This window comes from Rhinoderma darwinii, unplaced genomic scaffold, assembly GCF_050947455.1.
Source record: "Rhinoderma darwinii isolate aRhiDar2 unplaced genomic scaffold, aRhiDar2.hap1 Scaffold_431, whole genome shotgun sequence".
Taxonomy (NCBI): domain Eukaryota; kingdom Metazoa; phylum Chordata; class Amphibia; order Anura; family Rhinodermatidae; genus Rhinoderma; species Rhinoderma darwinii.
Window position 1 is genome coordinate 159,618 of NW_027463823.1, and position 14,965 is coordinate 174,582.

Sequence of the window (14,965 nt, forward strand, 5' to 3'; positions counted from 1 at the left end):
AGGGATCTCCCCTTTTAATCCCATTATTTCAACACCTGTTGGACAATGCATGAGTGATAATGAGCTCATTGATTAAATGCAATTAATGAATAGATTGCCACCTCTTGTTGTGTGTCGTCTGTGTTTCTGTGTTTCCGGCATTTCACATTGGAACACCTCATTCACCTTCCTTGTCTTCTCTCCGCCCTCCCTTTTAGGTAAGTTAAAGAGCTGCACCTGAGCCAGCCACTGATTGATTGATTGATTGATTGATTGATTGATTGATTGATTGATTGATTGATTGATGCAGCACAACAGTCAAATAGTGGAGTGGAGTAGGGGAACAGCAAACAGCCAATAAAGCAGCCCGCCCGCTCGCCTGCCCGCCACAATGGACCTACCTGTGTACACTAGATGGATGTGATGGAATGTACTGTCGTCCCTACATTTCAAGAAGAAGTAAGAATTGCAGTTGCAACAAAGCCTTGCTTGCCTACAAAGAGAGCAGCAATTTGGATTTGTTACTATGTTACCTAGAAGAATAACAAACTGTGCAAGGATGGAGGTTGTAGGAGCAAGGAGAAGTTGTCTGTAAAGTTGGTGGATGCCTATTTTCCATTTTGCAGTCCCTTGTCTCCCTCTTGTGGCCTCCTGGAGGCAACTAGCTGTGCAAAAAAAAGACAGCCTGGCGGCCGGCTGTTGCAGTGTTGCCCTCTCAGGCAACACTGAGTGACTGACTGAGCCTCACCGTCTTATATAAAGTTCAGACGGAACTTTGCACGTGTCATAGTGGAGCCCTCAGGATTCCAGAGCCAGCTTTCTGACATCATAATGGGGCCTCAGAGATAAAAGCCTGGGCCCAGGCAGTGTTGGTCAGTGCTGCTCAGCAGGCAGCACTGGACTGGACTGGATTACAGCTGATACAAGGTGTGAAGGAACAAGGGGTGGCTGTGGGCATGCACTTGCTGCCGCTGCCAGTGTTTATCTGCATGGCAGCAGGGCATTTGGGCGTTGCCAGGAAGGCGTTTTTATGTAGATTCCTCCTCTTTCAGCACTGCATTGTGGTGCAAGCAAAAGAAGCAAATCCTGTCTGGCTTCCTCTCCGGCCTTTATTCACCTCCCGTGTAGCTGTGAGTGTGTGAGCCTGCAGGGCCCCATGGAATTGCCTAGAAGTAGGCTGAATCGCTGCAAGGGCTGAACAGCAGTATCGGGCAGGCTCGGGCAACGCGCGGCCCGTTCGGGTTATCGCTTCTCGGCCTTTTGGCTAAGATCAAGTGTAGTATCTGTTCTTATCAGTTTAATATCTGATACGTCCCCTATCTGGGGACCATATATTAAATGGATTTTTAGAACAGGGAGATGGAAATAGAGCTTGCTCTGTCCACTCCACGCATTGACCTGGTATTGCAGTATTTCCAGGACCGGTGCACCCTTTCCTTATGTGTTGACTAAAAGCAGATTCCAAAAGTGTTTTTTGTCTTTGCTATTGTTTCTGTCTTTCTGAAGGGATCTCCCCTTTTAATCCCATTATTTCAACACCTGTTGGACAATGCATGAGTGATAATGAGCTCATTGATTAAATGCAATTAATGAATAGATTGCCACCTCTTGTTGTGTGTCGTCTGTGTTTCTGTGTTTCCGGCATTTCACATTGGAACACCTCATTCACCTTCCTTGTCTTCTCTCCGCCCTCCCTTTTAGGTAAGTTAAAGAGCTGCACCTGAGCCAGCCACTGATTGATTGATTGATTGATTGATTGATTGATTGATTGATTGATTGATTGATTGATTGATGCAGCACAACAGTCAAATAGTGGAGTGGAGTAGGGGAACAGCAAACAGCCAATAAAGCAGCCCGCCCGCTCGCCTGCCCGCCACAATGGACCTACCTGTGTACACTAGATGGATGTGATGGAATGTACTGTCGTCCCTACATTTCAAGAAGAAGTAAGAATTGCAGTTGCAACAAAGCCTTGCTTGCCTACAAAGAGAGCAGCAATTTGGATTTGTTACTATGTTACCTAGAAGAATAACAAACTGTGCAAGGATGGAGGTTGTAGGAGCAAGGAGAAGTTGTCTGTAAAGTTGGTGGATGCCTATTTTCCATTTTGCAGTCCCTTGTCTCCCTCTTGTGGCCTCCTGGAGGCAACTAGCTGTGCAAAAAAAAGACAGCCTGGCGGCCGGCTGTTGCAGTGTTGCCCTCTCAGGCAACACTGAGTGACTGACTGAGCCTCACCGTCTTATATAAAGTTCAGACGGAACTTTGCACGTGTCATAGTGGAGCCCTCAGGATTCCAGAGCCAGCTTTCTGACATCATAATGGGGCCTCAGAGATAAAAGCCTGGGCCCAGGCAGTGTTGGTCAGTGCTGCTCAGCAGGCAGCACTGGACTGGACTGGATTACAGCTGATACAAGGTGTGAAGGAACAAGGGGTGGCTGTGGGCATGCACTTGCTGCCGCTGCCAGTGTTTATCTGCATGGCAGCAGGGCATTTGGGCGTTGCCAGGAAGGCGTTTTTATGTAGATTCCTCCTCTTTCAGCACTGCATTGTGGTGCAAGCAAAAGAAGCAAATCCTGTCTGGCTTCCTCTCCGGCCTTTATTCACCTCCCGTGTAGCTGTGAGTGTGTGAGCCTGCAGGGCCCCATGGAATTGCCTAGAAGTAGGCTGAATCGCTGCAAGGGCTGAACAGCAGTATCGGGCAGGCTCGGGCAACGCGCGGCCCGTTCGGGTTATCGCTTCTCGGCCTTTTGGCTAAGATCAAGTGTAGTATCTGTTCTTATCAGTTTAATATCTGATACGTCCCCTATCTGGGGACCATATATTAAATGGATTTTTAGAACAGGGAGATGGAAATAGAGCTTGCTCTGTCCACTCCACGCATTGACCTGGTATTGCAGTATTTCCAGGACCGGTGCACCCTTTCCTTATGTGTTGACTAAAAGCAGATTCCAAAAGTGTTTTTTGTCTTTGCTATTGTTTCTGTCTTTCTGAAGGGATCTCCCCTTTTAATCCCATTATTTCAACACCTGTTGGACAATGCATGAGTGATAATGAGCTCATTGATTAAATGCAATTAATGAATAGATTGCCACCTCTTGTTGTGTGTCGTTTGTGTTTCTGTGTTTCCGGCATTTCACATTGGAACACCTCATTCACCTTCCTTGTCTTCTCTCCGCCCTCCCTTTTAGGTAAGTTAAAGAGCTGCACCTGAGCCAGCCACTGATTGATTGATTGATTGATTGATTGATTGATTGATTGATTGATTGATTGATTGATTGATTGATGCAGCACAACAGTCAAATAGTGGAGTGGAGTAGGGGAACAGCAAACAGCCAATAAAGCAGCCCGCCCGCTCGCCTGCCCGCCACAATGGACCTACCTGTGTACACTAGATGGATGTGATGGAATGTACTGTCGTCCCTACATTTCAAGAAGAAGTAAGAATTGCAGTTGCAACAAAGCCTTGCTTGCCTACAAAGAGAGCAGCAATTTGGATTTGTTACTATGTTACCTAGAAGAATAACAAACTGTGCAAGGATGGAGGTTGTAGGAGCAAGGAGAAGTTGTCTGTAAAGTTGGTGGATGCCTATTTTCCATTTTGCAGTCCCTTGTCTCCCTCTTGTGGCCTCCTGGAGGCAACTAGCTGTGCAAAAAAAAGACAGCCTGGCGGCCGGCTGTTGCAGTGTTGCCCTCTCAGGCAACACTGAGTGACTGACTGAGCCTCACCGTCTTATATAAAGTTCAGACGGAACTTTGCACGTGTCATAGTGGAGCCCTCAGGATTCCAGAGCCAGCTTTCTGACATCATAATGGGGCCTCAGAGATAAAAGCCTGGGCCCAGGCAGTGTTGGTCAGTGCTGCTCAGCAGGCAGCACTGGACTGGACTGGATTACAGCTGATACAAGGTGTGAAGGAACAAGGGGTGGCTGTGGGCATGCACTTGCTGCCGCTGCCAGTGTTTATCTGCATGGCAGCAGGGCATTTGGGCGTTGCCAGGAAGGCGTTTTTATGTAGATTCCTCCTCTTTCAGCACTGCATTGTGGTGCAAGCAAAAGAAGCAAATCCTGTCTGGCTTCCTCTCCGGCCTTTATTCACCTCCCGTGTAGCTGTGAGTGTGTGAGCCTGCAGGGCCCCATGGAATTGCCTAGAAGTAGGCTGAATCGCTGCAAGGGCTGAACAGCAGTATCGGGCAGGCTCGGGCAACGCGCGGCCCGTTCGGGTTATCGCTTCTCGGCCTTTTGGCTAAGATCAAGTGTAGTATCTGTTCTTATCAGTTTAATATCTGATACGTCCCCTATCTGGGGACCATATATTAAATGGATTTTTAGAACAGGGAGATGGAAATAGAGCTTGCTCTGTCCACTCCACGCATTGACCTGGTATTGCAGTATTTCCAGGACCGGTGCACCCTTTCCTTATGTGTTGACTAAAAGCAGATTCCAAAAGTGTTTTTTGTCTTTGCTATTGTTTCTGTCTTTCTGAAGGGATCTCCCCTTTTAATCCCATTATTTCAACACCTGTTGGACAATGCATGAGTGATAATGAGCTCATTGATTAAATGCAATTAATGAATAGATTGCCACCTCTTGTTGTGTGTCGTCTGTGTTTCTGTGTTTCCGGCATTTCACATTGGAACACCTCATTCACCTTCCTTGTCTTCTCTCCGCCCTCCCTTTTAGGTAAGTTAAAGAGCTGCACCTGAGCCAGCCACTGATTGATTGATTGATTGATTGATTGATTGATTGATTGATTGATTGATTGATGCAGCACAACAGTCAAATAGTGGAGTGGAGTAGGGGAACAGCAAACAGCCAATAAAGCAGCCCGCCCGCTCGCCTGCCCGCCACAATGGACCTACCTGTGTACACTAGATGGATGTGATGGAATGTACTGTCGTCCCTACATTTCAAGAAGAAGTAAGAATTGCAGTTGCAACAAAGCCTTGCTTGCCTACAAAGAGAGCAGCAATTTGGATTTGTTACTATGTTACCTAGAAGAATAACAAACTGTGCAAGGATGGAGGTTGTAGGAGCAAGGAGAAGTTGTCTGTAAAGTTGGTGGATGCCTATTTTCCATTTTGCAGTCCCTTGTCTCCCTCTTGTGGCCTCCTGGAGGCAACTAGCTGTGCAAAAAAAAGACAGCCTGGCGGCCGGCTGTTGCAGTGTTGCCCTCTCAGGCAACACTGAGTGACTGACTGAGCCTCACCGTCTTATATAAAGTTCAGACGGAACTTTGCACGTGTCATAGTGGAGCCCTCAGGATTCCAGAGCCAGCTTTCTGACATCATAATGGGGCCTCAGAGATAAAAGCCTGGGCCCAGGCAGTGTTGGTCAGTGCTGCTCAGCAGGCAGCACTGGACTGGACTGGATTACAGCTGATACAAGGTGTGAAGGAACAAGGGGTGGCTGTGGGCATGCACTTGCTGCCGCTGCCAGTGTTTATCTGCATGGCAGCAGGGCATTTGGGCGTTGCCAGGAAGGCGTTTTTATGTAGATTCCTCCTCTTTCAGCACTGCATTGTGGTGCAAGCAAAAGAAGCAAATCCTGTCTGGCTTCCTCTCCGGCCTTTATTCACCTCCCGTGTAGCTGTGAGTGTGTGAGCCTGCAGGGCCCCATGGAATTGCCTAGAAGTAGGCTGAATCGCTGCAAGGGCTGAACAGCAGTATCGGGCAGGCTCGGGCAACGCGCGGCCCGTTCGGGTTATCGCTTCTCGGCCTTTTGGCTAAGATCAAGTGTAGTATCTGTTCTTATCAGTTTAATATCTGATACGTCCCCTATCTGGGGACCATATATTAAATGGATTTTTAGAACAGGGAGATGGAAATAGAGCTTGCTCTGTCCACTCCACGCATTGACCTGGTATTGCAGTATTTCCAGGACCGGTGCACCCTTTCCTTATGTGTTGACTAAAAGCAGATTCCAAAAGTGTTTTTTGTCTTTGCTATTGTTTCTGTCTTTCTGAAGGGATCTCCCCTTTTAATCCCATTATTTCAACACCTGTTGGACAATGCATGAGTGATAATGAGCTCATTGATTAAATGCAATTAATGAATAGATTGCCACCTCTTGTTGTGTGTCGTCTGTGTTTCTGTGTTTCCGGCATTTCACATTGGAACACCTCATTCACCTTCCTTGTCTTCTCTCCGCCCTCCCTTTTAGGTAAGTTAAAGAGCTGCACCTGAGCCAGCCACTGATTGATTGATTGATTGATTGATTGATTGATTGATTGATTGATTGATTGATTGATTGATTGATTGATTGATGCAGCACAACAGTCAAATAGTGGAGTGGAGTAGGGGAACAGCAAACAGCCAATAAAGCAGCCCGCCCGCTCGCCTGCCCGCCACAATGGACCTACCTGTGTACACTAGATGGATGTGATGGAATGTACTGTCGTCCCTACATTTCAAGAAGAAGTAAGAATTGCAGTTGCAACAAAGCCTTGCTTGCCTACAAAGAGAGCAGCAATTTGGATTTGTTACTATGTTACCTAGAAGAATAACAAACTGTGCAAGGATGGAGGTTGTAGGAGCAAGGAGAAGTTGTCTGTAAAGTTGGTGGTTGCCTATTTTCCATTTTGCAGTCCCTTGTCTCCCTCTTGTGGCCTCCTGGAGGCAACTAGCTGTGCAAAAAAAAGACAGCCTGGCGGCCGGCTGTTGCAGTGTTGCCCTCTCAGGCAACACTGAGTGACTGACTGAGCCTCACCGTCTTATATAAAGTTCAGACGGAACTTTGCACGTGTCATAGTGGAGCCCTCAGGATTCCAGAGCCAGCTTTCTGACATCATAATGGGGCCTCAGAGATAAAAGCCTGGGCCCAGGCAGTGTTGGTCAGTGCTGCTCAGCAGGCAGCACTGGACTGGACTGGATTACAGCTGATACAAGGTGTGAAGGAACAAGGGGTGGCTGTGGGCATGCACTTGCTGCCGCTGCCAGTGTTTATCTGCATGGCAGCAGGGCATTTGGGCGTTGCCAGGAAGGCGTTTTTATGTAGATTCCTCCTCTTTCAGCACTGCATTGTGGTGCAAGCAAAAGAAGCAAATCCTGTCTGGCTTCCTCTCCGGCCTTTATTCACCTCCCGTGTAGCTGTGAGTGTGTGAGCCTGCAGGGCCCCATGGAATTGCCTAGAAGTAGGCTGAATCGCTGCAAGGGCTGAACAGCAGTATCGGGCAGGCTCGGGCAACGCGCGGCCCGTTCGGGTTATCGCTTCTCGGCCTTTTGGCTAAGATCAAGTGTAGTATCTGTTCTTATCAGTTTAATATCTGATACGTCCCCTATCTGGGGACCATATATTAAATGGATTTTTAGAACAGGGAGATGGAAATAGAGCTTGCTCTGTCCACTCCACGCATTGACCTGGTATTGCAGTATTTCCAGGACCGGTGCACCCTTTCCTTATGTGTTGACTAAAAGCAGATTCCAAAAGTGTTTTTTGTCTTTGCTATTGTTTCTGTCTTTCTGAAGGGATCTCCCCTTTTAATCCCATTATTTCAACACCTGTTGGACAATGCATGAGTGATAATGAGCTCATTGATTAAATGCAATTAATGAATAGATTGCCACCTCTTGTTGTGTGTCGTCTGTGTTTCTGTGTTTCCGGCATTTCACATTGGAACACCTCATTCACCTTCCTTGTCTTCTCTCCGCCCTCCCTTTTAGGTAAGTTAAAGAGCTGCACCTGAGCCAGCCACTGATTGATTGATTGATTGATTGATTGATTGATTGATTGATTGATGCAGCACAACAGTCAAATAGTGGAGTGGAGTAGGGGAACAGCAAACAGCCAATAAAGCAGCCCGCCCGCTCGCCTGCCCGCCACAATGGACCTACCTGTGTACACTGGATGGATGTGATGGAATGTACTGTCGTCCCTACATTTCAAGAAGAAGTAAGAATTGCAGTTGCAACAAAGCCTTGCTTGCCTACAAAGAGAGCAGCAATTTGGATTTGTTACTATGTTACCTAGAAGAATAACAAACTGTGCAAGGATGGAGGTTGTAGGAGCAAGGAGAAGTTGTCTGTAAAGTTGGTGGATGCCTATTTTCCATTTTGCAGTCCCTTGTCTCCCTCTTGTGGCCTCCTGGAGGCAACTAGCTGTGCAAAAAAAAGACAGCCTGGCGGCCGGCTGTTGCAGTGTTGCCCTCTCAGGCAACACTGAGTGACTGACTGAGCCTCACCGTCTTATATAAAGTTCAGACGGAACTTTGCACGTGTCATAGTGGAGCCCTCAGGATTCCAGAGCCAGCTTTCTGACATCATAATGGGGCCTCAGAGATAAAAGCCTGGGCCCAGGCAGTGTTGGTCAGTGCTGCTCAGCAGGCAGCACTGGACTGGACTGGATTACAGCTGATACAAGGTGTGAAGGAACAAGGGGTGGCTGTGGGCATGCACTTGCTGCCGCTGCCAGTGTTTATCTGCATGGCAGCAGGGCATTTGGGCGTTGCCAGGAAGGCGTTTTTATGTAGATTCCTCCTCTTTCAGCACTGCATTGTGGTGCAAGCAAAAGAAGCAAATCCTGTCTGGCTTCCTCTCCGGCCTTTATTCACCTCCCGTGTAGCTGTGAGTGTGTGAGCCTGCAGGGCCCCATGGAATTGCCTAGAAGTAGGCTGAATCGCTGCAAGGGCTGAACAGCAGTATCGGGCAGGCTCGGGCAACGCGCGGCCCGTTCGGGTTATCGCTTCTCGGCCTTTTGGCTAAGATCAAGTGTAGTATCTGTTCTTATCAGTTTAATATCTGATACGTCCCCTATCTGGGGACCATATATTAAATGGATTTTTAGAACAGGGAGATGGAAATAGAGCTTGCTCTGTCCACTCCACGCATTGACCTGGTATTGCAGTATTTCCAGGACCGGTGCACCCTTTCCTTATGTGTTGACTAAAAGCAGATTCCAAAAGTGTTTTTTGTCTTTGCTATTGTTTCTGTCTTTCTGAAGGGATCTCCCCTTTTAATCCCATTATTTCAACACCTGTTGGACAATGCATGAGTGATAATGAGCTCATTGATTAAATGCAATTAATGAATAGATTGCCACCTCTTGTTGTGTGTCGTCTGTGTTTCTGTGTTTCCGGCATTTCACATTGGAACACCTCATTCACCTTCCTTGTCTTCTCTCCGCCCTCCCTTTTAGGTAAGTTAAAGAGCTGCACCTGAGCCAGCCACTGATTGATTGATTGATTGATTGATTGATTGATTGATTGATTGATTGATTGATTGATTGATTGATTGATTGATGCAGCACAACAGTCAAATAGTGGAGTGGAGTAGGGGAACAGCAAACAGCCAATAAAGCAGCCCGCCCGCTCGCCTGCCCGCCACAATGGACCTACCTGTGTACACTAGATGGATGTGATGGAATGTACTGTCGTCCCTACATTTCAAGAAGAAGTAAGAATTGCAGTTGCAACAAAGCCTTGCTTGCCTGCAAAGAGAGCAGCAATTTGGATTTGTTACTATGTTACCTAGAAGAATAACAAACTGTGCAAGGATGGAGGTTGTAGGAGCAAGGAGAAGTTGTCTGTAAAGTTGGTGGATGCCTATTTTCCATTTTGCAGTCCCTTGTCTCCCTCTTGTGGCCTCCTGGAGGCAACTAGCTGTGCAAAAAAAAGACAGCCTGGCGGCCGGCTGTTGCAGTGTTGCCCTCTCAGGCTGAGCCTCACCGTCTTATATAAAGTTCAGACGGAACTTTGCACGTGTCATAGTGGAGCCCTCAGGATTCCAGAGCCAGCTTTCTGACATCATAATGGGGCCTCAGAGATAAAAGCCTGGGCCCAGGCAGTGTTGGTCAGTGCTGCTCAGCAGGCAGCACTGGACTGGACTGGATTACAGCTGATACAAGGTGTGAAGGAACAAGGGGTGGCTGTGGGCATGCACTTGCTGCCGCTGCCAGTGTTTATCTGCATGGCAGCAGGGCATTTGGGCGTTGCCAGGAAGGCGTTTTTATGTAGATTCCTCCTCTTTCAGCACTGCATTGTGGTGCAAGCAAAAGAAGCAAATCCTGTCTGGCTTCCTCTCCGGCCTTTATTCACCTCCCGTGTAGCTGTGAGTGTGTGAGCCTGCAGGGCCCCATGGAATTGCCTAGAAGTAGGCTGAATCGCTGCAAGGGCTGAACAGCAGTATCGGGCAGGCTCGGGCAACGCGCGGCCCGTTCGGGTTATCGCTTCTCGGCCTTTTGGCTAAGATCAAGTGTAGTATCTGTTCTTATCAGTTTAATATCTGATACGTCCCCTATCTGGGGACCATATATTAAATGGATTTTTAGAACAGGGAGATGGAAATAGAGCTTGCTCTGTCCACTCCACGCATTGACCTGGTATTGCAGTATTTCCAGGACCGGTGCACCCTTTCCTTATGTGTTGACTAAAAGCAGATTCCAAAAGTGTTTTTTGTCTTTGCTATTGTTTCTGTCTTTCTGAAGGGATCTCCCCTTTTAATCCCATTATTTCAACACCTGTTGGACAATGCATGAGTGATAATGAGCTCATTGATTAAATGCAATTAATGAATAGATTGCCACCTCTTGTTGTGTGTCGTCTGTGTTTCTGTGTTTCCGGCATTTCACATTGGAACACCTCATTCACCTTCCTTGTCTTCTCTCCGCCCTCCCTTTTAGGTAAGTTAAAGAGCTGCACCTGAGCCAGCCACTGATTGATTGATTGATTGATTGATTGATTGATTGATTGATTGATTGATTGATTGATTGATGCAGCACAACAGTCAAATAGTGGAGTGGAGTAGGGGAACAGCAAACAGCCAATAAAGCAGCCCGCCCGCTCGCCTGCCCGCCACAATGGACCTACCTGTGTACACTAGATGGATGTGATGGAATGTACTGTCGTCCCTACATTTCAAGAAGAAGTAAGAATTGCAGTTGCAACAAAGCCTTGCTTGCCTACAAAGAGAGCAGCAATTTGGATTTGTTACTATGTTACCTAGAAGAATAACAAACTGTGCAAGGATGGAGGTTGTAGGAGCAAGGAGAAGTTGTCTGTAAAGTTGGTGGATGCCTATTTTCCATTTTGCAGTCCCTTGTCTCCCTCTTGTGGCCTCCTGGAGGCAACTAGCTGTGCAAAAAAAAGACAGCCTGGCGGCTGGCTGTTGCAGTGTTGCCCTCTCAGGCAACACTGAGTGACTGACTGAGCCTCACCGTCTTATATAAAGTTCAGACGGAACTTTGCACGTGTCATAGTGGAGCCCTCAGGATTCCAGAGCCAGCTTTCTGACATCATAATGGGGCCTCAGAGATAAAAGCCTGGGCCCAGGCAGTGTTGGTCAGTGCTGCTCAGCAGGCAGCACTGGACTGGACTGGATTACAGCTGATACAAGGTGTGAAGGAACAAGGGGTGGCTGTGGGCATGCACTTGCTGCCGCTGCCAGTGTTTATCTGCATGGCAGCAGGGCATTTGGGCGTTGCCAGGAAGGCGTTTTTATGTAGATTCCTCCTCTTTCAGCACTGCATTGTGGTGCAAGCAAAAGAAGCAAATCCTGTCTGGCTTCCTCTCCGGCCTTTATTCACCTCCCGTGTAGCTGTGAGTGTGTGAGCCTGCAGGGCCCCATGGAATTGCCTAGAAGTAGGCTGAATCGCTGCAAGGGCTGAACAGCAGTATCGGGCAGGCTCGGGCAACGCGCGGCCCGTTCGGGTTATCGCTTCTCGGCCTTTTGGCTAAGATCAAGTGTAGTATCTGTTCTTATCAGTTTAATATCTGATACGTCCCCTATCTGGGGACCATATATTAAATGGATTTTTAGAACAGGGAGATGGAAATAGAGCTTGCTCTGTCCACTCCACGCATTGACCTGGTATTGCAGTATTTCCAGGACCGGTGCACCCTTTCCTTATGTGTTGACTAAAAGCAGATTCCAAAAGTGTTTTTTGTCTTTGCTATTGTTTCTGTCTTTCTGAAGGGATCTCCCCTTTTAATCCCATTATTTCAACACCTGTTGGACAATGCATGAGTGATAATGAGCTCATTGATTAAATGCAATTAATGAATAGATTGCCACCTCTTGTTGTGTGTCGTCTGTGTTTCTGTGTTTCCGGCATTTCACATTGGAACACCTCATTCACCTTCCTTGTCTTCTCTCCGCCCTCCCTTTTAGGTAAGTTAAAGAGCTGCACCTGAGCCAGCCACTGATTGATTGATTGATTGATTGATTGATTGATTGATTGATTGATTGATTGATTGATTGATTGATTGATTGATGCAGCACAACAGTCAAATAGTGGAGTGGAGTAGGGGAACAGCAAACAGCCAATAAAGCAGCCCGCCCGCTCGCCTGCCCGCCACAATGGACCTACCTGTGTACACTAGATGGATGTGATGGAATGTACTGTCGTCCCTACATTTCAAGAAGAAGTAAGAATTGCAGTTGCAACAAAGCCTTGCTTGCCTACAAAGAGAGCAGCAATTTGGATTTGTTACTATGTTACCTAGAAGAATAACAAACTGTGCAAGGATGGAGGTTGTAGGAGCAAGGAGAAGTTGTCTGTAAAGTTGGTGGATGCCTATTTTCCATTTTGCAGTCCCTTGTCTCCCTCTTGTGGCCTCCTGGAGGCAACTAGCTGTGCAAAAAAAAGACAGCCTGGCGGCCGGCTGTTGCAGTGTTGCCCTCTCAGGCAACACTGAGTGACTGACTGAGCCTCACCGTCTTATATAAAGTTCAGACGGAACTTTGCACGTGTCATAGTGGAGCCCTCAGGATTCCAGAGCCAGCTTTCTGACATCATAATGGGGCCTCAGAGATAAAAGCCTGGGCCCAGGCAGTGTTGGTCAGTGCTGCTCAGCAGGCAGCACTGGACTGGACTGGATTACAGCTGATACAAGGTGTGAAGGAACAAGGGGTGGCTGTGGGCATGCACTTGCTGCCGCTGCCAGTGTTTATCTGCATGGCAGCAGGGCATTTGGGCGTTGCCAGGAAGGCGTTTTTATGTAGATTCCTCCTCTTTCAGCACTGCATTGTGGTGCAAGCAAAAGAAGCAAATCCTGTCTGGCTTCCTCTCCGGCCTTTATTCACCTCCCGTGTAGCTGTGAGTGTGTGAGCCTGCAGGGCCCCATGGAATTGCCTAGAAGTAGGCTGAATCGCTGCAAGGGCTGAACAGCAGTATCGGGCAGGCTCGGGCAACGCGCGGCCCGTTCGGGTTATCGCTTCTCGGCCTTTTGGCTAAGATCAAGTGTAGTATCTGTTCTTATCAGTTTAATATCTGATACGTCCCCTATCTGGGGACCATATATTAAATGGATTTTTAGAACAGGGAGATGGAAATAGAGCTTGCTCTGTCCACTCCACGCATTGACCTGGTATTGCAGTATTTCCAGGACCGGTGCACCCTTTCCTTATGTGTTGACTAAAAGCAGATTCCAAAAGTGTTTTTTGTCTTTGCTATTGTTTCTGTCTTTCTGAAGGGATCTCCCCTTTTAATCCCATTATTTCAACACCTGTTGGACAATGCATGAGTGATAATGAGCTCATTGATTAAATGCAATTAATGAATAGATTGCCACCTCTTGTTGTGTGTCGTCTGTGTTTCTGTGTTTCCGGCATTTCACATTGGAACACCTCATTCACCTTCCTTGTCTTCTCTCCGCCCTCCCTTTTAGGTAAGTTAAAGAGCTGCACCTGAGCCAGCCACTGATTGATTGATTGATTGATTGATTGATTGATTGATTGATTGATTGATTGATTGATGCAGCACAACAGTCAAATAGTGGAGTGGAGTAGGGGAACAGCAAACAGCCAATAAAGCAGCCCGCCCGCTCGCCTGCCCGCCACAATGGACCTACCTGTGTACACTAGATGGATGTGATGGAATGTACTGTCGTCCCTACATTTCAAGAAGAAGTAAGAATTGCAGTTGCAACAAAGCCTTGCTTGCCTACAAAGAGAGCAGCAATTTGGATTTGTTACTATGTTACCTAGAAGAATAACAAACTGTGCAAGGATGGAGGTTGTAGGAGCAAGGAGAAGTTGTCTGTAAAGTTGGTGGATGCCTATTTTCCATTTTGCAGTCCCTTGTCTCCCTCTTGTGGCCTCCTGGAGGCAACTAGCTGTGCAAAAAAAAGACAGCCTGGCGGCCGGCTGTTGCAGTGTTGCCCTCTCAGGCAACACTGAGTGACTGACTGAGCCTCACCGTCTTATATAAAGTTCAGACGGAACTTTGCACGTGTCATAGTGGAGCCCTCAGGATTCCAGAGCCAGCTTTCTGACATCATAATGGGGCCTCAGAGATAAAAGCCTGGGCCCAGGCAGTGTTGGTCAGTGCTGCTCAGCAGGCAGCACTGGACTGGACTGGATTACAGCTGATACAAGGTGTGAAGGAACAAGGGGTGGCTGTGGGCATGCACTTGCTGCCGCTGCCAGTGTTTATCTGCATGGCAGCAGGGCATTTGGGCGTTGCCAGGAAGGCGTTTTTATGTAGATTCCTCCTCTTTCAGCACTGCATTGTGGTGCAAGCAAAAGAAGCAAATCCTGTCTGGCTTCCTCTCCGGCCTTTATTCACCTCCCGTGTAGCTGTGAGTGTGTGAGCCTGCAGGGCCCCATGGAATTGCCTAGAAGTAGGCTGAATCGCTGCAAGGGCTGAACAGCAGTATCGGGCAGGCTCGGGCAACGCGCGGCCCGTTCGGGTTATCGCTTCTCGGCCTTTTGGCTAAGATCAAGTGTAGTATCTGTTCTTATCAGTTTAATATCTGATACGTCCCCTATCTGGGGACCATATATTAAATGGATTTTTAGAACAGGGAGATGGAAATAGAGCTTGCTCTGTCCACTCCACGCATTGACCTGGTATTGCAGTATTTCCAGGACCGGTGCACCCTTTCCTTATGTGTTGACTAAAAGCAGATTCCAAAAGTGTTTTTTGTCTTTGCTATTGTTTCTGTCTTTCTGAAGGGATCTCCCCTTTTAATCCCATTATTTCAACACCTGTTGGACAATGCATGAGTGATAATGAGCTCATTGATTAAATGCAATTAATGAATAGATTGCCACCTC

General features: G+C 47.6%; 10 non-coding genes across 10 annotated transcripts; all 10 read left to right on the plus strand.

Annotated features, from left to right (window-relative positions):
- Nucleotides 1–1,223: 1,223 nt before the first annotated feature.
- LOC142711685 (U2 spliceosomal RNA) lies at nt 1,224–1,414 on the plus strand. Its single transcript, XR_012870042.1, has one exon. It is a non-coding gene; the product is annotated as a U2 spliceosomal RNA (small nuclear RNA).
- A 1,296-nt stretch (nt 1,415–2,710) lies between these two features.
- LOC142711686 (U2 spliceosomal RNA) lies at nt 2,711–2,901 on the plus strand. The gene has a single exon (XR_012870043.1). It is a non-coding gene; the product is annotated as a U2 spliceosomal RNA (small nuclear RNA).
- A 1,300-nt stretch (nt 2,902–4,201) lies between these two features.
- LOC142711687 (U2 spliceosomal RNA) lies at nt 4,202–4,392 on the plus strand. Its single transcript, XR_012870044.1, has one exon. It is a non-coding gene; the product is annotated as a U2 spliceosomal RNA (small nuclear RNA).
- Nucleotides 4,393–5,680: 1,288 nt separating this feature from the next.
- Nucleotides 5,681–5,871, plus strand: LOC142711688 (U2 spliceosomal RNA). Its single transcript, XR_012870045.1, has one exon. It is a non-coding gene; the product is annotated as a U2 spliceosomal RNA (small nuclear RNA).
- Nucleotides 5,872–7,179: 1,308 nt separating this feature from the next.
- On the plus strand, nt 7,180–7,370 carry LOC142711689 (U2 spliceosomal RNA). The gene has a single exon (XR_012870046.1). It is a non-coding gene; the product is annotated as a U2 spliceosomal RNA (small nuclear RNA).
- A 1,280-nt stretch (nt 7,371–8,650) lies between these two features.
- Nucleotides 8,651–8,841, plus strand: LOC142711691 (U2 spliceosomal RNA). Its single transcript, XR_012870048.1, has one exon. It is a non-coding gene; the product is annotated as a U2 spliceosomal RNA (small nuclear RNA).
- Nucleotides 8,842–10,132: 1,291 nt separating this feature from the next.
- LOC142711692 (U2 spliceosomal RNA) lies at nt 10,133–10,323 on the plus strand. Its single transcript, XR_012870049.1, has one exon. It is a non-coding gene; the product is annotated as a U2 spliceosomal RNA (small nuclear RNA).
- Nucleotides 10,324–11,619: 1,296 nt separating this feature from the next.
- LOC142711693 (U2 spliceosomal RNA) lies at nt 11,620–11,810 on the plus strand. The gene has a single exon (XR_012870050.1). It is a non-coding gene; the product is annotated as a U2 spliceosomal RNA (small nuclear RNA).
- A 1,308-nt stretch (nt 11,811–13,118) lies between these two features.
- LOC142711695 (U2 spliceosomal RNA) lies at nt 13,119–13,309 on the plus strand. The gene has a single exon (XR_012870051.1). It is a non-coding gene; the product is annotated as a U2 spliceosomal RNA (small nuclear RNA).
- Nucleotides 13,310–14,601: 1,292 nt separating this feature from the next.
- LOC142711696 (U2 spliceosomal RNA) lies at nt 14,602–14,792 on the plus strand. Its single transcript, XR_012870052.1, has one exon. It is a non-coding gene; the product is annotated as a U2 spliceosomal RNA (small nuclear RNA).
- Nucleotides 14,793–14,965: the final 173 nt, after the last annotated feature.